Below are 24990 nucleotides of genomic sequence, written 5' to 3'. Positions count from 1 at the left end.
TTATGAACAATTTAGGATAACCACCACCATTACATATTTGGAAATAACAATCCAATGCCGCTATAAACTGAAAGCAGAAAGGTCCGTTAGAAATCAACGGCCGTCTTGAATTTTCCTGACGCGTTCCTGCTGCGACACACACTCAGGATGCAGCTGGAGCTGTCCATGGTACCAAGTGCTCTTGGAAGGCTGAGTTTATTGCTCGGTTTACACCTATACATAGGTGTAAACAGATATAATGTTTTGAATAGAAAATATTCTAGATGATTAAAATAAATATCACTCAAGTATCGTCAAAAGTAGATACAGAAAATATCTTAACTAGGCCTTTTTGCTAAGGTCAATGTTTTCCAGCATGTTACAACTTAGATCTTTTTTTCTGTTAGGTTTCATTGGCAAATCAGCATTATCATCATCTGACTAACTTTAGTCAGATATTTGTCTATCATGAAAATTTTTTAAGGTATGCACTCATATTTTCTATTTAAAAGAAAACATATCTTTTAACTAAGTCATCCTATTCATGTTTAGAGAATGTTGATAAGCATGGCATTTTACAATTAAGCAACAAGGTTCCATTCCAATATTTTTCAATACCCAGCAATAATTTTTATTAATAGAACTATAATTCTTGAATAAGTGGACCTTTATTCTGTTGCAGTTCATCTGTGTTCATGTACTGCTGAAAGTAGGAAAAGGATATATGACTGAAAATTTGGAATCAGTTTTTTCTGTACAGCAAATGTATTAGGAAAAATGTCTAGAAACAAATATTCACAAAACAAGGTACATTTTAAAACATTGGAAATTATACAGATTCCAAAGATTTCATAGACTTTGAGACAGAGGTAACGTAGGCTAAAAATTGGAATTCTTGCAGTGATGTCTGTTTAAATATTTTTTTAACTAGAAGAGTCTTTTAGCTGTGTGCCAGTTATTCTCTTGAAAATTAACATCAACTAATGTTTCAACTTCATGATAATGCTGTTTGCTATTTTGACCTCCATGGGCCAGTTTCATATCAGATTCCAAAGCCTTAGTTATGCTCTTTCATCATTCCCATCTAATCCTCTTCATACACCCCAAAACAATTTTTGCAATTTTTGAGTATCTTTAAAATCTCAGAATGCTGTAAGGCATATCTACTTGTTGTAGACCTGATCCAATGCATAACTCTCAAAATAATTTCAAGTAGGTAAGCCAATGTGATGTTAATGACAGCATGAAATTCAGTATTTCTACTCACATGTCCAGATGAATTGATTTTGTATGGGAAACATTTCTGTAAAGCTTTTAGCTCTTACCCAAATGACAGGCCTAGAGTTAATATTTAGCCTAGAGCTAAAATATTAGCTATTGTTCCTTCTCAGTTCTCTTTTTTGTTTTGTTTAGGCTTTATACTGTTGAAAACATTGTTGTGAGGAATCATGGTTTATTCCTGTCTTATCTTCAACAGTCCTTCCCTCTGTTTTGAGATAACACTAAGATTTATTGCACCATGGTCACAAGATGCAAAGAATCCTTGTACAGTCAGCTGTGTAAAGTCTGCTTGCTGATAAACCATGGATAAAATATGAAGAAAGCTTTTCATATAGAGCAATATAGATTAAAATCTTCCTTGAAAACAATAAACAAGCTAAATATCTATGGAAATTTTTTCCATGTTAAGTTTCCATAAAGAGATGCATATATTCAGATGATTATTCTTTAAACTGATCTCTCCAAAAGCTGTACAAAAACTGTTCAGATCGCTGTTTCATGTATTTGTGAAGTCTGGTTTCTTTAATTCAATGTATCTTTCACCTTTTTTTTTCCCTTCAGACAAAGTGAATTTGCAATACTGTCCTGCTAAATTAGGAAAATAAATCCTGTTCTGTTTAGAGTATCACTTTCACTATTCTCAGATCATGAGATTGCATAGGATTTAATATAATTTCTTCAGCTTAGTCCATATAACGAATTTAAATAAGATTAGGCATTATCAATCAGCATTAGTTCATGATGGAAGGGAGGGGTATTGTGAATGATGGGCATCATTAATGATATATCAGGATACAGTTCCAAATCCTCGCAGACTGTTGTCTTTGGTCTCACTTTGTATTATATAGTGGATAGTTTCATAACATGTACAGATCATGAATTTATTGTCTTCAGAGGAGTCATCAGAGGAAGAGCAGCTTGCTGTTTGTAAACTTTTTATATAGTGGCATGCCTTGCCATCTGAAAGTAAGAGCAGCTGATTTGATTTTTTTTTATTTAAGTAAGAGAAAAATAATATTGAAAATGTCTGGTAAAACTCCTGGAGATTACTGATACATGATTTCCCAGTGCTTCCAAAAGGTATAATGAATCATTTTATACAGAACTTATATTTTTTCAAAGAAGCATAGTTTCTTGATGAAAGACTGGAATCAACTTAAGCCTAACAGTTTTAGTATGGTTAAAAGTATTTTGGTTTGGCAGAAACAGAAGATTGTAAGGTTCTTCAAAGGATCATATATACCATATGTAATTCCTAACATTTTTAAACTATTCTTAAAGTTGTTTCCGCACAACCTCTCTGTTTCCACCTGTTGACTGATCTTTCAACAAACAAAAATACATTAATCAAAAGCTTCTAATAAGTAGACACTGATCAAGATTATTTTCTTCAAGAAGATGTTTTAGCCGATTCCTCAAAGCAGGGAAGCAGTCTTAACTTTTTTTCACATAAGACTGTTCAATTAGTGACCGACAGACACATTTCAGCCCATAGGAAGTTTTGGTGTGGCAAATTTTAAGGCCTTTCTCATACATCTGCCTATGTCCTGTTATATATGCCCAGATCCTGGCATTAGTTCTGGAAGCTGCTGTTAGACCTATCCGATTCCATAGTGATGTAACTTGTTTTCAGAAATACCTCTTGTAACAAAAAACAAAAGAAAAGTTCATTTGACTTCTTGCGTTTATACCTTATATAAAATACTAGCATGCTTCCCAACTGAAAGAAAAAAATATTTGCTTTTTGACAGACTTTTATGCTCAGTATTCTTTTATCGTACGTATACAAAGAACATAAATTTTGCAGAAGTTCACAATGGTATTTACAGAGTACATTCATCTATCTTTGTATCTGTTTTGATTTATTTCCTGCAAATAAAGAAACTGAATAGGGCAGACTGGAAAACAGATATCTATTTTATCATTCTATATAAACATATTATGTCAGATTTATTGGTCAAGTACATTTAGAGAATCCATGTTTTCTTTTTTATAATTTAATAACAGAAAGCAGTGAAAATAAGGCATTGGACATGATACACAGAATTCTTTGTGGAATTACAATGTGTATCGAGTAATATATTCCTTCTAACAAAGACATGTGCCATAGCACATAGTGGCAGTGTTCTCGCAGTGGCAACAGGTATGGTACTTTGGATGTTTGCTTACTTTGGATAGTGATTCTAAAACCACTATGACACTTCACTAATTTCTAACATTCCCACCTATTATTCTGCAATATTTGGCTCATTTGTTTTCTTCTAATGTTAACCTGTAATGAATTTACTGTTTTGAACAGTATTAGCTGCATTTCCCATATAGATTACTCTGCAGGTAATTACTTGCACTCCTTTGTATATGCAATATTTTAGGTTTCTAGAAAACTTTATGCATACATGATGAGTTACCGCTGTGGTCCAGAGTAAGTGAACAGAAGGGATCTGGGTTATCTAAAAAAGTATATTTTGTTTACAAGATTATTTGCAAATATGTATGTGTTCCATTTGTATGGCTTGTGTTCAGAGAGGATGAAAATAATCTATAGAGTTTGGGTATTTTTGTTGTTGTTTGACTGTGAAGTATTCTGGCCAGTTTTCCTGTTTGGCAAGTGGAGCTGAGGCTGATTTGGGGTTTTAATAGAAGTAACAGTATTTTGGGCCTAATTATTCTGAAATTTGTATCACTTGGTGTAGTGCATCTCCCTTGACTTCACTAGAGTCGCTCCATATTTCAACTGGTGAGATGAAGAGAGAAGAATCATTCACTGTTTATTACATGAAAAGTAATATGAAAATATCATTTATTTAAAATTTCATTTTTATTTGGTTTTACTGGAGAATGAAAATATATTGTATTGATATTACTTCAAAGGAAATCTGCAACAATATTGATCATTATTGTTACACTAAAACAGTATCCTGAAAAAATTACCCCTTAAAAATGCATAGTTGCTGAAATATGAGCAGAGCAGACTGTTTACCTAGGCTTTTCAAATTATCTTTTATACTTTCCTCATGTTACTCTTCCTTTTCATTTGCTATGGATTGATTTGGTCAGAATTGCATCCTCTGTTCTCAGAGTTTCATGAAGGCATTGATTTAGTTATTTTAGTGAGTAATTCTGTGTTTACAGATTAAAAACCACAGACCTTTGGCAGTTTCTTGTCATTTCAAAAGCCCCAGCACAGGGCTGCACCATGATGGTTGGCACTGCCACAGGAGCAGTATGTAGCCATGTTGAAATCTAACTCACAAGCCTCTTAAGGCATACTGGAATATAAGCAAAGTTATACAGTCCCTATATTTCGGTGCTTTTGTTTAGTACTTCCTTTGTAAAGGTGGGGTCATCTGACACTTGAGCCTACTTTATATACAGACATATTTTTAGGTGTAAAAACATGGCTTTAAAAATCTGTTTGAGGGTTTATTTTTTATTTTCACAATGCAAATCCTGACACAACAGATAATACCCTAAAAACATCATAGGTCTCTTTCCAAATAATCATGCTTTTCTTTCCTTCCCTGAATTTGTAGCTGATAATAAAACCATGCAAGAAATTTTTAGCTCAGTTGAAATGCTTTTTCTACTAATTGTCTGGAAAAAAAATGGTTTAGAGCTAATATAGGTTTTTGGCCAACTCTCAGAACATTCATGCCAACAGGATATTGCATTTTAAGAGGTTTGTGTTTATTACTGCATTTTGTAGTGAATCATAATACTGTCCCTCTAGTACCAAATCCTCAGCTGGAGTCTGTAGTCCAAGGACAAAATCAGAGAGTTAAAACCCTTCCATAAATTGTGAAAGTTAATGAACATGTACAAGAGGACTGACAGTTTTAAATTCTTGTAAACTTTGTGATCTCTTACATGACGTAAAGAAAGAATAGTAAACTGTTGTACCTGACACCTAAGAAGTTTCTTCTTCAATGTAATATTGTTATTACAATATTGGTTGAATATCTGAAAGTCATAAAAACCTTAAATAAACTAAATAGAATTTCTTTTAGTTAAAATGCAGATATGTTAATCAGGAGTCGTTTCCAACAAAGATGCAGGCTATATTGCACCAGTGCAAGACTATGGTTGCACAGTATAAATGCATGATATACCTTGGGAAATGAACTCCCAAAATCCATTTCATGATTTAACTATAATAGCAAAAGTATGAAAATGTATTGCTGAACAATAAGGAAATGTATCAGAAAGGAAAAAACAAGTCTTCAAATAACAGTAAGATGTCATCCATATAATTATGAAAACTTTATGGAAAGAGAAAGAGGCAACACCTACTTCCCGATGAAGAACAGAAAACTAATTGAAGTTATTCTGAAATTTTTTTTACCTGTTAACATGGAGACATGAAACACATAGTGTTCAATCTCACCTTCCGCATGGAATTAAATGACAGGTAAATCCAAACCTAAGGGAAAATAGTATACGTGGCAAGACAAGGCCTCTATCAATTTTAAGTGGTGTCTTATGATTTGTGCAGTGTATCAATCACATTTGAACAGCAATGCATGACATGTGTCTCAGTTTTTTATAGCCAGATGACATCTTGATATATCTGAAAATCTTAAATAAGTGATATGTCCACAGTTCTAAGATGAAGGCTGACACTGAAACTGAACATAAAGATATGTGATGTGTCCACTCATATACTCCTATCCTAACATAACAGGCTCATTTCTGGTTTCATCAATACTGTAAAACTACTGTACATATTATAGGGAAAGTGAACTTGAGAGGATTATGGCTTATTATAATAAAAAAATAGAATAAGTCATTGTACAAATCCCAAAGGAGTTATAAAAATTTTCTATTAATGTGGAGGAAAAATAATGGTAGGAAAAAGCATTCTTCTTCTCTGCAGTGTCTTTTCCATTTCAGGAATCCTGAGGGGAGTAGCTAGCCAGGTGGTTAGAAGAAATGTGCTGCTGTAATTTCATAATTATACACAAGCTAGGGTATAAGCAAGGTAATGCCAATGCCTTATCCAGATGGCCTTGTTGGGGGCTAATTGCAAGTTCTTCTCTGAGCACGAGAACAAGGAAGTGGTTGCTTAAGGGAAAGAACATGCTAAGGAACAGATGGCTGCTTCTGTTCTTCCAGTAATTTGCAAACATACAAACATCCCTGGTCATCCTCTGGAACAGTAGAGGTGTGCTTAGCAGGAAAGAGTTCCAGAATAACTAAGAGTTTTGAAAAGGGAAGACCCTGCTATCAAGATAGCAAGTAATTAGAAAAATAACTTGGTAAATGGAGCCAAATTGGAATGTAGTATCTCTTCACAGCTTTCACATTAAAGCTTTCTGGTCACAGTTGGGAGAGCTTTGAACTTAAAAATGAAAAATTATGAAGAGAGAAACTATCACAAATAAGGGAATTAACTGCCATTTGTACTAAATACCCAAGAACTTTATCTTTCAATCATTGTTTCTCTTTCATCATTATTTTAGAACTGGTAGGCATTTGGGGATTGTGAAAACCTTAATTAAACTAAATAAAATTTATCTTTCGTAAACCTTAAACAATGATGAATGAAATTGGCGCAGGAATGGTAATGTTTGCTTTGTGGAAAAGTTAGAAAATCTTTAAATGTCAGTAAAACTTGGAAGAACCAGTGGAAGCTGTTGCTATTTTCCTGTTGAGGGTTTTCCTTGTGATAGTGACTGGCATTTAGCATATACTAGTAGCTATGAGCTATTTAACAAAATGGCATGAATCTTTTCTTTCTGTTTCAAGTGTGTTCTTTAGAGATCCACAACTTAAGACCTTCTAAAGAAAGCAGGTAAAGATAAAGTATTTGAAGAAGGGGTGGTGGGTAAAAAGGTAATTGAATCTGTTGGATGTAAACATTGTTTTTTCCTTAAGGTTACTATACAAACAAATTTAAACCATTCTGAAATAATGACAGTCTACAAAACACATAGAAGGAAATACCATTGCCCAAGACAATCATAGTCAAAGCAATTCAGGAATTCAAACTATGTTTGAATAAATATATAATGGAAGGCAGAGGGAAAGCAGAAGAATTTTGCAGAAGAAAATACAGATGATGCAGAAAGCAAGACAGCCTGGATAAATATACAGATACTTTTTTCTTGTAAAAAAGCCTAGACTGAGTGCTATTTGAAACGTCCTTCCTGTCTAGCAGTTAGGCAGTCCTGATTGAGTACTGGATAAGAAAGGCTTGATTTAAAAGGAAAAAGACTATTATATGATCATCTTTTGTTCAAAGAAAGAAGACTCCTACAAGAATGCATAGGATCAGGCAGCTGTGGGTCTAAATGGGGAAAGATGATAATTTCATAAGTTACAAAAAGTAATTACTTTCATCTAAAAATCAAAAAGAAGAAACTAACTATCTGTTAGAGAGAAGTAAATAGACTTAGTCCAATTCACTCTATATATCTCTCAAATAAAGAAATTAAGAACCTCACTGAGGTAGGATTAAACTGGGATAAAACACCCTACCTGTGTTGTCCTGTTTCTAGCCTTGGCATCTCCCAGAACGGACAGGGTGACCAATAAGGGTTTGACTAGACAGAATTGTTTTGACTTTCCAAACCCTTTCTTTCCAACCCTAGGATCCCAAAGTTTTCCTAGAAAATGTTGGGAATTCTAAAATGTCAAAATTAGAAAGGGTAACATAGAATGGTAAGTCCCACTGTGAATTCATTAGAAGTGTTCTTAAGTCACTTAGAAGCTTAACTTATTCTACAAGCAAACTCATTATCCCATCACCAAAGTATTACGTTACATTAGTCTAAAACCACTGTAGGAATTCCTGACCAGTTACATGGTAAACAAAACAGGAAGAAGGTCAGGATAACTAGAAGCAGCTATGTCAATTTAGCACCTATCATATGGATATATACACGCACATGCCATCTATTTCTGTCCATCCTATCAAAATTCTTTCAGTGTCCTGCATGTATAAGGGGAATAGGAAGTGCAGAAAGGTGGAAAACTAACATAGCATGTTATGTATATACATATACTTTATGTCACCGCAGTAAAGGGAAATTGAAAGGGATGATAAAAGAAGTTTTTATATTAGAGGAACCTTGAATCTCTACTATGAAATGAGCATATAGAAGGCTGAGAAACATGGATGTTATGAAGTGAAGCCCTGAAGAAAATCTTGTGTGATTTTGGATAGGAAGATATGGATTTATATGGTGAGGGCAAAAAAATGTATTAAGCCTTAAGCAAGCTTTCTTCCAGTTTTTTAAACAGATTCATCCTCAAATCGGGAGGAAAAATTATACTAGCAAACAAAATTTGTAAACTACCAAATTAATTCCTCACTATTTTAAAGACAACATCTTCTAATTGTTTATACTTACAGATTGTACATGACAACGTAAAACAGATAGAGGAGGCAGTAGTCAATGTTTGATACCTCTTTTTCAGAGAAGGGAAGATAAACGTAACAAAGCGGTACTGCAGCATACTGTCTCCCTTGATGATTTCCTGCAGAGTATTACTACTGCCTTACAGAAAGTTCTGCAGATGATAACTGAATCTGGCACTATGAATGAGAATTACATGGGGACCTTTAGTCTTGGCTATTGTATAGGATGACAATGAAAACATTATGAATATTTTATCATGTATGATCTCTGTGACTGGAAAGGAATTGTAGCGTTACTAAGGCTTCCTGTGGACTAGACTAGACAAAGCAGATTTAATTAGGAGTAGTACTTTAACAGAGTCCTCAACATTTGTCTTTGAAAATTGATCCCTGCAACTTCTTAGGTGTGCACTGAAACGGCAAGTCATGTCTGTGGGAGTATGATTCTATGATTCTATGAGTACATGGTAAGTTAAGCATTGTTATGTAGTAGTTACTTATGGGTGCCAATGACAGACTGGAGTAAACCACTCTTTAATACTATGTATCAAAACTGGTTTATATTCCTAGATCAGGAACAATACAGATTTGTTAATCCTAGTAAGTACAGTCTGACACCAAGCTATGATAATACTAAGGAGAGTGCCTGAGCTGAGAAAGAAGTTTGATTAACTTTTCTGACAGGATGATTAGATTTTGAGCCAGGGGATTTCCATGCAAAGGAACAGGACAACAGGTGCTTCTGCTAGGACTTACAAACTAAAAAGAACCTAAAGAAAGGATATATAGAAAACTCTTGGAAGGAGAGGAAAATGTTACTGAGTTCAAGGATCAGAAAGTGTGGGGCATTCATCGTTTAATAGAAATGCTGGAAGATCCAGATAAAGGCTGCTCCAGTATGTCTGGCCAAGGTATTAAAGGTTGTTCCACAAGAAGGAAGGGGGCAGAATAAAAGTGGAGAAATACATGGAGATTGAGTTATTGCTTGTGACTAGCTATACATATCCTGAAGTACAGGAAAATTACATTTAGAAATCATAAAATGTACATGTGATAGATGCTATATTTATCACTTCTCATAAGAGAATTACAAGTCTAGAGGAAAGTTCTAGAAAAAGGTATGTTCAGGAGAATAGAAATATGGTGCAGTCAATATTGGTCCTGTGCCTGGTAGAAAAGCAACACAAGTCAGCATTTCTGGGAAGGAGTAATAAGGATAGATTGGCAAAAGAAATGCTACTGCAGCTGATGCAGGCCAAAAGAAACTTAAATTCACAATGGGCCAACATATTAAAATCTACACATTACATAGATAGCATCCAGCAGGGCAGCACTGCCAAGGCTGTGGTAAAAGTACTCAAGATAAATATTATCATGGAATATACCTCTTTTCATAAGCCTCCATTTAATCATTTAAGTGAGCAGGTAGCTTGTTTTTTCTTTTTAAAGGAAAGCTTGCTATGTTTCAGTTGCTCAGCAAACAATTGTTAACACTCTACTTCTACCACCTCAAAGGTCAACAAAGCTTTATGCTACGTAAACCTCTTGATGTAAGAGTTACAAGAGCTCTCACTGTGCTTCTCTGTGTATTATTTTGGCAGGGGGCAAGCAGTTTTAAGAGGGCAAAAGTGCCATAAAAGGAGTATAAGAATAAATCTTCAGTGTCTTTGGCAGTGCCAGAAAATTAAGATTTCCTGAGTACAAATTAAGATAGTTCTTAACTTAGAACTAAGAAGCAAATTAGCAGCGTATAATACCTAAGATTGCTTTGGGCTGTGGGGTATTTTTTAAGCATTATACAGTATTCCAGACAAACTGCGTATTTCTGGAGTTTAGGAAAAAAATGAGTTTAAAAACATTTTCTTGTTAAAATAATATTCATTTAAAATCTCATAATTCTTGAAAATATATCCGAAGTAGCATGAACATCCATACTTTAACTGTAAATATCTGGATGTTTTATCCTTAGAGTGAGTTACATATATATGGTAGCAGAGGCCAGCTTTTTTATTCCTGGTAACATATTTCAATTAATTTCAATGCTTACTCATTGTTTTCAAGTAGGGTGGGGTTTTTTGGTTTTGTTTTCTTTCAGGCCTTTAGATTATTTGTTTAGCTTAAGGGCAAAAGGAGCATTTCAAGTACATATTCAACATAGCTGAAATGCTGCATAGTTTTACACAAAAAGTGGTCCAGGACTTTAGCTGTCCTCATTTGAGACCTTTAAGCTTAGTATCAGCCTTCTGTGTCTAGGCAATAAGTAACTTAACCCTGCATTAGCCTTCAAGGAGAGGCTGAAGGAACTGGACTTGTTTGGCAGCAAAGAGAAGACTAAAGGGTGATCTAGTAACAGCCTACAATTACTTGAAGCATAGTTACAAAGATGATGACTCTAAACTCTTCCCAGCAGTATCAGATGAAAGAGTGAGCAGCAATGAACACTAATTGCAGCTTGAGAGATTCAGATTAGATGTCAGGAAAAAAAAATTCACTGGAAGACTAGCACAGCACTGGAACAATTTGCCTAAAAATTTTGTGAAATCTCCATCCATAGAGGTTTTCCTTACTCAACTAGATAAAGCCATAGCTGGCCTGATTTACTGTTGGCAGTAGTCCAGCTTCAGCTGGGACGATAGGATAAGTGACCTTCAGACGTCACATCCAGCCTACATTTCTATAACTCCATGAATTGTAAAAACATATTTGTAGTTGAATCCATAAATGAGAAGTCAATTTTATGCATGCAGTTCTGAGCAGATCTCAAACTTTTCATCCTGAAGAGGCGAATTCAAGTATAAGGGCTATCCTTTTGATGGAAAGAGTTATACTACACTATCACTATTCTGTTGGTGAGGCAGGATGAAAAGGAAGTGGTTAAAGAACAGAGTTGTGGCCTTTGTGAAATACCCATTTTTTTATTGTTTTCTGTTCTTTCAAGCTCTCTGGACCTTAGAGTAGCCCCACAGCTATTAAAATACTGCAAAAATCTGCATAAGAACTACATGAGAATATGCAAGTAGAAAGAAAAATGTTTATTCACTGTTGCAGACTATTGACTAACCTACTTCTTGTACAGTTTATGCATAACCCAAGCTCTGGCTGATAGATTATGTGTAAAGAAAGAAACAATGCTTTTTTCATTGCACCTTCTTTGAAATGTACATTTTTCTAATACATCAGCGGGGCAGGGAAGGGTGTTAACAGGGTGAATATTGGTTCCCGTCACCTAGAAAATTGTTTGCCGTAATTGAAGTGAAACAATATATTGCATACATAAGAGAAAATTAATTTTTTTTAAATGAAAAAACTCCATTACTTTTTGCCACTAGTATGCCACTAGAATGCACTAGTAAGCCTAATAATTTTGTGTAACGAAGTAATGGCAGGGGGACAGATTGCAAAATCTAGTGCCTGTGAATGCCCTTTCTCTGGATAAAAAGCATTTGAAATCTGAACCATCAGTGACAAGAGTCCAACCTGATAAACTATGATATCAAGAAAAGAGGTAAGTAGGTTTTGATTTCAACACAATCAAGCCCAGCTTTAAAATAGGACTCTCTAGATATTTATGAAAGCTAATAGATATGAAGTAAGATAAAGGATCATTTGTAACAGTAGAATTAGAAAACAGAGAGAAAACCAGCAAGAATTATCACAAGTATGGAATGAATATTATATGAAAAAAAATAAACAAACTGATTCTCTTCAGCCTGGAAAAAGAAGTAGCTGAGAGACACACAGTAGAACTCTCAAAATCATGAATGGTAGGGAAATGGTCAATAGTGAATGATTTTTGCACCATTTCTTACAGTGCAAGAAGAAAGAAATATCAAATTCAGTTATCTGACAGCAGATAAGTATTCCTTCCATGCAGTATATAATTAAATGTAAAACTCTGTCATGAGGTGTTAGAGAATAATAATAATAGTAAAAGTCATAAAGGTGTGATTGGGTTCAATAAGCATTTAAATTAAAAGGGCACTTAAACAGAAAGATGTTGATGCAATCAGTTATCTGGTAGGGTATATTGCAGGAAATATCAGTGTATCAGTGATGAACAGCGTGCTGTTTCATTCCCTGTTGGTAAAAACTCTCCTTTACATAACCCATGTAAAATTGCTACAGTTCCTAGACAATTTTGCCTTTCCCATTAGTCTTGTCCAGTTTAAAAAAAAAAAAAAAAAAAAAAGAGTTTGTTTTACAAACTTTACCATCATTTGAAGCAGTGAATGCTTCTCACCGAAAAGGTAGGCAAAGGGTCTTGGAACTAGAAGTACTGACCTCTAGTAATTTGCACTGTCTGACACCAGAGTGTATGAATGACAGGAGGATAATGATATTTTCTCTTAGACTCAGGAAAAAAAGAAGGAGAGAAAGAAAACTGCCCACATTGATGCTGAACCAGTTTTCACCAGAAGTTGTTGGCAGGTAGTTTCATTCTTCAAGTAGTATCTGAACAATAAAAACAGCCTATTATACAATAGAAAGGTAAATACCACTTTATACTGAGAAATTCACTGCAGGGGGTGGGGGGAAGAATACCCACAAAACCTGAGACTGTTTCTCAGACTGCGTGACATCTGGAGAAGGACACATTTTACCCTCACAGCTGAAGCAGCTGTAATTCTTGCAGGAGCACTGGCTTTTTGCTTTATTGCCTCTTTGAAGATATTTTAGGTAGGATGCTTACAGAGTTTGGTGCAGCTAGAGCTCTTGTGGGAACAATGGCTATCTTCCCTTTTTATCCCATCTATGTTGCAAGATTAACACAGCATACTTCAGGAGCAAGTGGTTATTTCAGAACTTTTAGCGGCCTTGCCTATAATTCTAACGTAGTTCTTGCCGTCATGCTGGTGTTGAGGTTGCATCCTACTAACCTGGAAGAAACGTAAAGGCTGTAGGGCACAGAAGGCAGTGTTCAGAGTGAAGAATGAAAAAGGAACAGAGAAAGCAAGCTAAATGAAAAAATGCAAAGTAACATCAAATAGAGGGTCTAAATCTGGGTCTGATCTTGGTCTTTCTTGCATAAGCTGAGAGGAGTACTAAGGAGTGCAAAACCAGCATGTTTAGCAGCATGGAGAAAGAAAGAATCTTGTCTTCACTTTCAATGAGTTCTTCTGGTTTTAAGCAGCATTACTGGAATTTAGATGAAAGCAGTTTCAACAGATAATTTCCATGAAGTTACTTTAGAGTAATTGGAGAAGAATGAAAGAAAAGAAATGGTGATATATTCTGAAAAAAATGCTTCTCCCATATTTGTAATGGAAGTTCTAGCCTGTTGGGCTGCAGACAAAGGAGTAAAAATTATTTTGGTTGACCAAGACTGAATTTAAAAGAAAAAACAAAACACATTGTGGTCACATGGTGTAAACCTCCTTGTTGGTATAAAACACCATTGCTAAAGTTGTTCAAGGTGTGTGTGGGGGGGAAGATCGACTTTGATGTGGAATTTGTTCAACCTTTTAGGGGCTCATTTCTTCCACTTTGTGCAGACACTGAGAATGATCCACATACTTTTTCATCACATACTTTTTGTCTTTTTTCTCATCTCTGCTGTTCCAATGCTAGGCTCTCCTTGTGTCTCAGCCCTTACTTTAAGCAATTTCCATGTACGGGTGGGTGCTCACTCAGCAGAGGGTTCACAACACCACCATCTGGGTTATCAGGCCTTATCCCTTCTTTTGACACTATTTCATTATATGCTTTACCAAATTCAACTGAAATGAGCAACTAAGTAATCTACACATCATCAATTTTTTTTCACCTGGCAAAAGGGAGAGATTCACTATTGCCATCTGTCCAAACAGATTCTGAGTCTGTAAAATAGGTGGAAAGACTCTATCAATTAAAGGGAAAGGTTGAATAAGTCCATTTTGGTTTACAATTACACTGATGTAAATTTGGAATATTTCTAGTGATGTTACTGGAGCACTGCAAAATTGAAACTGTCAGAACGTCGCTCTGTATTACACCAATGAAATGCATTATGAATCTTAAGAATCACACTGTTTTCTCCAGGAGAGAAAAGTACATTTTTTTCATTTACAGTCACCATAATGTATACTAAAAGCATATTAGAAAGAAAAATAAAATTCATAGAGTATTAATAGTAAAGAATTATATCATAACAACATTTTCTGCAAGAAATGCAAATATATTTTAAAATTAACTTTTTATAGACAATTCAAAACACTACCACACACACTGTTTTTCCACAGAAAATTTCTTGTAACAAGTCCTCATAACAGAAATGTAAGTTTACAGTCATGTTAAAACTCGACTACCTAGTAGCTGTTCAACAACTTTCATCTTTCAATCCCAGTTAGCACAAAAAACTGCAGTAGTTTTCTGCTTTTAACACTGACTTAACATTAAACACTGAATCAAGGTCAAGATTCATCTTCAGCATTGTCAGATTTTTCATGACAGAGTATGAAATGAACTTCCCAGAAACTAGTGACCATCACTATATATATATATATATACACACAGAAATACACAACATGCCATGAAGAGAGAATGAAATAAAATCAAGCATATGTGCCATATATCACTGATATTTCTAAGGGTATTTCTAGAAATAATTACAATTTCAGTAAGAACCTATTTACAGGAGCTTCCTCTAGAATGCAACACAAAAGGACCTAAACTGGAAGAACATCAAAATTGCAAACTTTAATGCTCATGTCAAATGCTGAAATCATAGTTACCTTATCTTACTCATGTAAATCTCATGTTATATGAACACAGATTTTCCTTCATTGAACCCTGTCTCATTCATCTTGCAAGATGGACAATGTCATGTGCTAGTCAATATTTTTCTTTATTGTCACAACTCAATTTATGGACTTTACTATAAACTTACTATTTATGAACTGCTCAAAGGACAGAATTACTAGTTTCTTCTCAAGCTTATAATTATTGTATCTGAACATTTCATTGGCTATAGTTGTTTCCACAGCATGTTCTCAGATCAAGAGGTACTGTTAAAAGCAACTTGTAAATAGGGAATGATACAATCTATACAATGAGAAATTACAGTTAGAAGGAACCCGGTAATTCTAGACACCCAACCTAATTTTCTAGAACCTAATTTTTCAGCACATGTATTTATTTAACAAAGTTTAATAGGTTTTTCAAGCTATCTTTGATATCTTGTGTAGCTCTGAGTAAGCAGACCTACTTACTACAAATCAAATCACGGGATCTCAAATTAGGTCCCTTTGAGAAAAGTAAGGAAGAATGTGGGATTACCTATGAAAGTTTTCACTTAAGAAACTGATTTGTAACCAAAGAGGAACATGGACCTATGCCAGGATCTAGTACAGTTATTCAGAGTAGCATTCAGCTGCTTTAGCCATATGAACTTTCTCTGTTCTCCGATAATCCTATGTTCCACTCATTTCACATTTTCCTCCCTCTGCAACAGATGATGGCAGTGTTCCTACAGTTGACAGTCTTATTTATCACATAAGCCCTCATTAATCATAGAAAACCCATTATATTCATCAAATGAGGCAGAAAATCCATGGAAAAAAACATCATCACTATAAAGCCTGAATCAAAATATACAGAAACAAGACATTCAAAATGAGGTTACACCAACAATATTCTCCCATTTACTAACTCTTGATATTTGATTTCACCAGATCGCTTAAACCCCACTCCACCTCATCCTCCACCCACACTGCTTCACAGTCTAAATTTACTCCCAACCTTCTCACTCTTCCAGTTCTGTTTCCTCAAATTTTATCATTCGTTATATGTGTGAATTTTATGTAGTCTGAATTTTTTTTTCCCTAAACTATGGAATTTCTTTGCCATCTAATAATTGCAACTGGAATTGATAACTGAGATCAGGAGGGATGTCAGACGGCCCAAGACTAATTGAGTTACACACAGTGAGGGCCTGTTCACAAAGAAGTGTCTCACAGGTCTCTCCTGCTCTCAGGAGACAATAAAAACAGAGCTGTTAGCTTATTTAAAAAAAATTATTCTGTTGCTTGGATTGTTACTTGTGGGATCACAAGAGGAATTATGGTAACATCATAGGAAGTGCTGGTAGAGTAATGACAATTTGGGTAACAAACGGAACAGAGGAATAGGGGAGAAAAAAGGAAGCTGTTTGAGCATCAGTCTTTTCTGTTATTACAGAATTACAAGTCATACTAACCCTTTTTTTAAAAAGCTTACTCAATGCTAATAACAATGCAGTAATCCTAGGAGCCTGCCGGATGTCTTTTCCAACAAATCAACTCCTGGTGTTGTCTGTGTAAAATAACTGCTGTCTGGTTGGTGAGCTCTTTATTAATGGATCTTGGATTGAATTAAGACAACATTCTGAGAATGAGTTATACCAGAGGAAAGAAGGGGAAAACTAACAAAGTTACTAGCTTTTGCAATCTTGAAGGGACTTCATTTATTTGCGTGGCTGCTTATCACTTGTCCATTTCTTTGATTTCCTTAAAGAAATGTAGAATGATTTTCTACTCAATCCATTAAAAGGGAGAAGGTTATTTTTTATTTTGGTTTGTGCACTGCTTCTCTTTTCAACTTGGTGTTTATAAATTAGGTCAGAAATACTATAATTAATTTTGTACCTGATTATAACAGAGAATAATTTTGGTCCAGTGAGTCCTGAACTTAGCCTAAGCACAGAGTGAGAACGCAAGATGCCTTCTCCTCCAACCTCTGTTTTCCATTGCATTCATTCTAAGTTCCTCTTCAGGTTTCCATGGAAATAGCAGAGAAATATGCTTATATTCTTGGCATTAAAATATTCATAAAAAGAGATAAGGAGATGGTTTATATGGCAGATTCTGTATTGCTGAAGCAGGCAGTCAAAAACTAAGCTCCTTGTATGTAAATGATTATATGCGTAAGTGAAGGTATTCTGGGGAGAATAGGCCCAGAATGTATTCTTCCCAGGGAGAGGAGGAGGAATAGGTAGTGTAAATCTGACCTGCAGAGAAAGCAGGAATTTCTATCTGGAATGCAAGACTTCCCAGAACAATGCAAAATAAAATGCTGCTAAGATTTTACCATTAGAAGTTGAAATCTTTCTCAAGGGAACAGAAGATGATTTAAACTTACTACAGAGGCACATGTTGTACTAATGGTCACATATTTTAACCAAAATGACTTCTCTAATAAAAATTGGTATGTTTCTTGAAACAGAAATTCTCGGGTTGCTGTCAACAACCAATATATTAAAATCTTTAAACCCAATGTAAAATCTATCTTCTTAACAGAGAAAATAATTTTATAAACCTGATGTTCAAGCAGACCCATGAAAATCACATTAACAGCATTTTAGATTTTCCAATTTAAAATGGGCAAGGAACAATTAATTGCATTTATTTAAAAATAGACAGAAGCAGACTTTGGTCAAAAATGTGCATCTAGTTGTCCTAGTAGTTATACTACATGTGCTAGAAGACCAGTGAACTATATATGGAATGTAAGACTGATTCCTTTCTGAAATCTAAACACATTAACTACTCATCATAGATGCAAGCCCACATTTACACATCAGCACCAAAGGTAAACTGTGAACCATGCCAGAAGGATGTCTTTGCTATCTCTGAATGCAGAATCATGCACTCACCTTTCTTCATTATGGTTATGGTAGGTTGGATGAGTCTGCCATTCATCCTATATGCTCTTGCAGTGGCATTACACAGGTAACATGAAAAGTCTGCCTTAAGCCTTTCCTGGGTGATTTCCAGCATTGTCTGCCACCAGGCCAGATGAGATTTATGCCAGGAGTCTGAGCACATACAGCTGGACTAAAGACATTTCAGTCTGCTTGCTGGCAAGGGCTCTTAAATACAGTGTAGACTGTCATTATCATCACCTCTTGGCAGTCCTGCCTCCCCAGCACCTAATGGAATCTTGAGAAATATTCCAAGACATCATCTATTCTCTTAGAAGTGGAAAAACATATACTACAATTTTCAGCCTCAAGTCTTGCTGTAATGTAAAGTCTTGCGTGCGTGTAAATAATTGTTGAAATGTGCAGGTATTGCAAATATAACTGTATGGCACTTACTAAAATTGTCAGACATTTTTTATAAGTACAATAACCTATACCACCAAATGCAGTTAAAAATCCTTGATAAATACAATATTAACAGTAAAGAAAGATTAGCACATAAATCCATGCAATGTCAATCCTGTCAGCACACCTACATTAGAATTCCCCATGTTCAGAATTGTATTTTGAAATTTAAACTGCTTCTATATCTAGTAGGTTTATATGTATATACACACATACACACACAAATAAAAATTTGTTTTATTCCGTATTGAAATGGAACTTCAGCAGTAACTAGTTTGACAGTGGATAGGAAAAATGGAAGAGAAGAAAAAAAAAGGAGGGATAAACATATTGGAATGAGCCCACTTTAGAATAATGCAAGCAGAACACAGCAGAACATACGAAGAATCACACCTCTTTTTCCACACAAGAAAATATTTGAAAGTGTCCATCCTGATTTGAAAAGACATTCTTGATTACTTTGTCTTTATTAGACATTTGCTATTAGGAATCAATATGACAGTCACCTGATCCAGTGTACAAATGACAAAGTTTTGTATCTTGTTTCTGACCTAGGGTTTTTTTCAAACCAATTTCAATTTGCGTGCTAGTCTTTCTGCTAATCGTGAGGAAACCATTAGCAGTATTAGCTTACCACTTCAGTCTCTTGTAGATTATACCTCCTGCAAACCTAAACCTGATCACAGTGCACCAACATTTTATCTATACTACAGCACGAATGTAACACTCTTCAATGTAACATATAGTAGAGAAGCAATGTGTATTTTGGCCTCTCAGAACTGCAGTGCTGATATAATAATGATCTGTTCTGTGCAACAGTCAAAAACTGTTGACAAGGAAATTACATTGAATCCTGAGTCTGTCACCATGCCTTCCTTTTTAATGTTGTCTCATGACAATTTGAAACATGGTGCTTTTTTATATTTGTATTTGATATAACAGTATTAGGAAACCTCAAATTACACCTATAGTTGGCAAATATACCTTTGATCTCTTGCTTCTTATACTTTGCAGTTGTTGTGACTATGTGTAGACAAACATATATATATCTGCAGCAGCATAACTTATTTTTATTCCTGTCAAGAGCGTTATGAAGAATTGGCATGGTGCATTTATCATATGTCTTGTAAGTATAAAGCCAGGAATTCCTCACAGAGTTTTCCAAAGATACTCATTTTTTCAGTTTTTTTTAAGACCTCAAATAGGCAGTTTTGAAAATCTGGCTTAAACTTGCAATAATCAGAAACTACAATTCATGTCACTATCTTTTACCATATACATTATTTAAAAATTCTTCTTGTTCAGAAAGTAAAGGAAGTGCCTTGGGCACATGCCATACTTTATCTAAGTATCATGGTAGACTCCATAGTAAAGGTTTATAATATGTGTCTATTTTATGCTACTCAGCTTTAAAAGCTTCTGGAAAAGCACTGACACTCCTTGTGATCCTTGATGCCAGAGAAATAGTTACAGGAAAGCTTATAATCAATCTGTATCCAGAGATGTCAGTGGTACAAGAACATCCCTGCATATTTCATTAAAAAAAAAAAAAAAAAGGTTCCTGATTTTTGTCATCTTGTATCTTGGGAAAGACCAGTCAATTCATGGGATGAGCACTTGAGACACAGTAATACACTTTAGGGTAGCAATTTTGCAGTCTTTGTTTAGCTAGAACTAAGCTCCAGTGCCACCAGTCAGGCTCTGAAGACTGAGATTTTTTGGGGTTTTTTTTGTTTGGCTGGTTTTTAAAGTAAGAAATAAGGGTACTTCTCAAAAAATTTATTTCATTGAATGCTCTCTTCACTTATTCACATCAGCATTTTTTGTCAATGCATTTTTCTATTTTAAATATTCATGTTTTGAAGAAGGAATTGAATGACTTGAGTACAGAATGGCTTTTGTATTCTCAGAACAAGGTGACATTTCTTTGACTCCCTGCAGCCTTTTTGTTTTAAATTTCTTCTTGAGCAGAACAGCAGTGGTAACATTTTAGAAAATCTGCATGACTCCTAACTCAGGACACCTCCACCTAACTTCTATTTAACTGTCACCTCAAAGAGAATTTATTAAAGGTCTTTACAACTATCATGGATCACTGTGCACCTGAAATCTTGTGTCAGGCTGGATCACTGCATATTTTGTGGAATTTAATGTCTGAATGGGAAAGACCCACTTTGGACACTGAATCCCATGGATTTTATAATTTAGCAGATAGTAACAAGAGAAAATTACAGTAATATCTGTGTTCTAGTATGCTAATATTGTGGTGTCTATTTGTTGGGGGTGTTGTTTTGTTTTTTAAATAGATGCTCTCTTTTTTGCAGTAATATTGAGGAGAGGGGAGGGGCTGGTACGTAACAGTTACTGAAGTATATGGCTTATTTTGTGACCATGTAGTTTGGAAGTGTGAACAGTTAGTAGCCTACAGTTTCTCTCCTTCCTCTACTAGTAGGCAGAAGGTATAATTACACTCAGGGTAGTAATAGCTTCAGTCTTGGGTGCAGATTAAAACAGCAAGAGCTGTTTAAACAAGATAAACAGGATGAAGGTGAAAATATAATTTAAGACTCTAATATTTTTATAAAATGGAATTCTTCAACTTGACTGAGAAAAGATGAAATAATTATTTTCCTTTGTATACTACATAATTTTGCTATTAAAACTTATTACACCATTTTATCTCTTAGAAATGCAGAGAGATATATTAACCCAATCTACATCTAAACATCCCTGGAAACAAACATACCTCCTGTATTTCCATGTCTCATTCATAAACCAGTATTTAAATTTGCTCTTTAATTAAATTTTGTTAGATATATTATGCATTTTCCTCACTTTTTTTCTTTTTATTTTTTGATATTGTACTTCATTTTATATCTTTGGAGATTAAATCTATCACCATAACATGTGGAAATACAGGTACATGACATTCAACTTCTCAATGCAGTTGTCTGCTAGCTACAATCAGAGCTGCTCCGTATCAAGGACACATGGCTTTGATTCAACATCGTTATTGTCATAGTATGATAATAATTAATCTTGTATTGCAAGGGTACTGGAAAAATTCTGTGGCTGTATGTCTCATATAAGGCTAGCTGCTGACCAATGACAAATTATAATGCCACAGTATCAGGCTATATCTCCCCGATAAGCTGACCTTGCCAGTGAAGCTGGAAAAGGAGTTACCCTACTCCTACAGTGCAGTTGAATGTCCCTCCATTATGCCATCACATGTGTTTGTAAGGTCACACTGTAAATGCGATCAGTAAAACTGATGCCACAAAAAATAGCTCATTTTGGAGAATGTGAGTGAACAGCACAGGAAAAAAGAAAGGAGGTTTGGAACTCTAAATTAGACTTGTTGCCAAAGCTATGGTAACATCACGCTACTTCTGACCAATGCATGAAACACATCAATATATAGTAAAATTAAAAAGGATTAAAATCAGGTCTCTGCTATGTTTGTACAGTGTGGTGATAACTGCATTACTTAAATAGCAAAGAGGACAGAAAAAAAAATCATCTCACCTTTCTTCTCTTGCATCCACACAACCAACAGGTTTTCTTCATGCTTCTGAAAATAACATCCAGGGAAGAAACAGCCAGTATTCCCACTCTCCCTTGCACCAATAGAAAGCATCTATTTAAAAACTAAAAGATTGTTTCCTGAGATCACCTAGCTGGCAGGGACATGCTTCTCTGCCCCTTCCCCCTACCTCCTGCCTTCAGCATCTCTCAAGTCTGTATAATGGGTCCTACTACGATCAGCCAGATTTTGTCTCCTCCTTTAGCAGCCACACTCCTTTTGATAATTCTGTTACAATATTTGACAGCATTTATGGAATAACTGTATACCTCAGTGCATAGGCAAAAGAAACAAAATTAGGACAAGGTGAAAAAAAAACAAAACTAAAAGTACTTAAAGAATTATCTTTTGTAACTGAAAAAATATTTCACAACTCCAAACTATTTAATTAAACTTTAGTCTCACCTGTATAAAGCTTCCAGTTCCTTTCACTTATTGCAAATAGAACTTCTGATACAAAAGGCAATTAAAATTTCAGTCCTTCAAAAAGATTCTCATACATTTGAACTCCAAGTAAATTTAATGTTCTAAAACAGCCATAAAACCTTAACATTCTTTTAATCATATAAAATCTAACTGGAAGCAGGAAATATACTGACTTATCTATATTTTTATTCATGACTCTTACTCAGAGTAACTATTTTGGTTATTTTACTCATTACAGAGATTTGAATCCTGAGCATTACTAAAATTATTCTAATAGTATAAACAACCATTTATATCCTAGAAGGTCAGGGGTTTTGATTAAAAATATAAGCTCCAGTCCGTAAAAGATCATTGCATGGGCAGACTCCACTATAGTACTTTGACCCCTGAGGAGAATGGAACACAGTATCTAATACAAAGACAATTTTTAAAAATCTATGAAAAACAAAGAGTAAATATAGGTAACATTTTAAACCCCGCTATTAGAATATTTACTATGTAGAGACTTAGTGTATTTTTCATTTTCCACGAACAAAAGTATTTTTTAAATATATGTATATAAAAAATGTCAAAATAACAGTATTATCATTTTTAGCAGAAGTCAAGAATGTTGTATTGACTTGTCTGCATTAAGTTATTCTCAGAAAAACTTGCAAATCATAAGGCAGATGACCAGTGCATACCAATGAAGACCCATCAAAATGTTGATTAGTCTTTATCTATAAAATCAGCATGGGTTTTGGCATGGCTATCAGTAAATCCTTTTTTGAAAGACATTCAAAAAACACGTAATATACCAGTCTGTTAAACCTATTATCTCAGCTCTGCGTGCAACAAATACCCTGAGACGTTTTTACGCTACAAGAAGTGTTTAAGTAAATATGCCATACACATCTGGAACTGAGAAAAGCAAGACAGAACAAGGAAGATTAAGCCATTGAGACAAGATGATAGAACAATCAAGAAAGAGCAGCTGAGCTGAGGGTTTTATAACACAGAGAAGGAACATTATAATACAGAGAAGTTTAAGAATTGTTGTTGTACAGTCGGTACAGATAAGCTATTTTGACAGCATCTTCCTGTGAAGTTTAATAATTAAAATTTAAAAAATAATACATACCCTTTCATATACAAATCTGCATTATAATGTTGCAATTCAGGCCTCAGCTCTAGGAACTGGGCTCTGTGATGGAAATGTATGACATAAATACCAACACAGAATCAAGAGGATCACATCAATAGGAACATCAAGGATTTAGAGGAAGTGTGTTTTATGTGTATAGGTCTGATGAACAAAGAGACAGAACAGCAGGACACAAAACAACTATTGGAGATAAGATACTTTGTGTAAACATGTTAGAGGATTTAGACAGCAACAGCTAGATAGTTCTTTCTGAAAGATGCATTTGTAGGTGTCAGTCATATTACACAGCTGTTTGCAAAGGCTCACTTTTTTTTTTTTCTTAACTTTATCATCTTTGTATTACCAGAAATTCCACATGCCCTAATTATAACTGTATGGGGAAGATGACACAGATACCACTTTACCTCTTTATTTTAAAAACAGTGGAGGTATTTTATGTCCAGGATTTATTACCTTGGAAAACACTTTGGTTTCCAGCTTGCACTTTTGGATAATTGTGTAATTTCCCTATTGTTCAGAGGAGGATCATCTTCATCACATGGAAACAGTAGAATAAAAAAAGTATTTGTCAAGCTGTTCCAAAATCACCAATCATTTCTTAATGAGCATGCCCTAGAATCATTTGTGTAAGGTGAACTGAAAATGCACCTTGCAAAAGCCCTCAGCGGAGAAAGGATTATAATTTCTGTAAAATGTTCAGGTTAAGTTGGACCTGCAACTGGCTGAAATGACACCATTTGTAAAATCCATATTCACAATAGTTTTCAACTAAATCTCTGACTAATCACTCACAGTTACCTTCCAATGAAGCTAGATGCTGTCAGCTTTGGAGCAAAAAACCCAAAACCATGGGACAGAACTCTTTCAGCAAAAATACAACTGCCTAAATGTTAAACTCAGACTATTTATGAATCTTTCTGCCTCTGGTATAAAATTGAAAACTAATTTATGTGACCTAACTTTAAGCTAATAAATAATAAGGTTTAAAAATGGGAGAGAAGTGAAGAAAAAAACAAGATTCCTTTAAAGCTATTATGCATGGACAAAGAGTTCAGATACTAGGCAATAAACAGTGGAAAAATATTCGCAATCTACCATATGCATGACCTACAAGTTCAATACATAATCATTTTGGTGAGCCAAGGCTTTATCTT

The 24990-nt window shown here is 34.8% G+C and overlaps 2 protein-coding genes across 2 annotated transcripts in view; one reads left to right on the top strand and one right to left on the bottom strand.

Moving 5' to 3' along the window:
* The window catches only part of RSPH14 (radial spoke head 14 homolog (Chlamydomonas)), a 104148-nt gene that overhangs the window by 13288 nt on the left and 65870 nt on the right, over nucleotides 1-24990 (top strand). The gene's annotated exons all lie outside the window — the stretch shown is intronic.
* The window catches only part of GNAZ (guanine nucleotide binding protein (G protein), alpha z polypeptide), a 50099-nt gene that overhangs the window by 2730 nt on the left and 22379 nt on the right, over nucleotides 1-24990 (bottom strand). The window lies entirely within an intron of this gene.

This window comes from Haliaeetus leucocephalus, unplaced genomic scaffold (assembly GCF_000737465.1).
Source record: "Haliaeetus leucocephalus isolate CR32 unplaced genomic scaffold, Haliaeetus_leucocephalus-4.0 Scaffold13, whole genome shotgun sequence".
Lineage (NCBI taxonomy): Eukaryota > Metazoa > Chordata > Aves > Accipitriformes > Accipitridae > Haliaeetus > Haliaeetus leucocephalus.
This window is presented reverse-complemented; position numbering and strand designations above follow the sequence as displayed.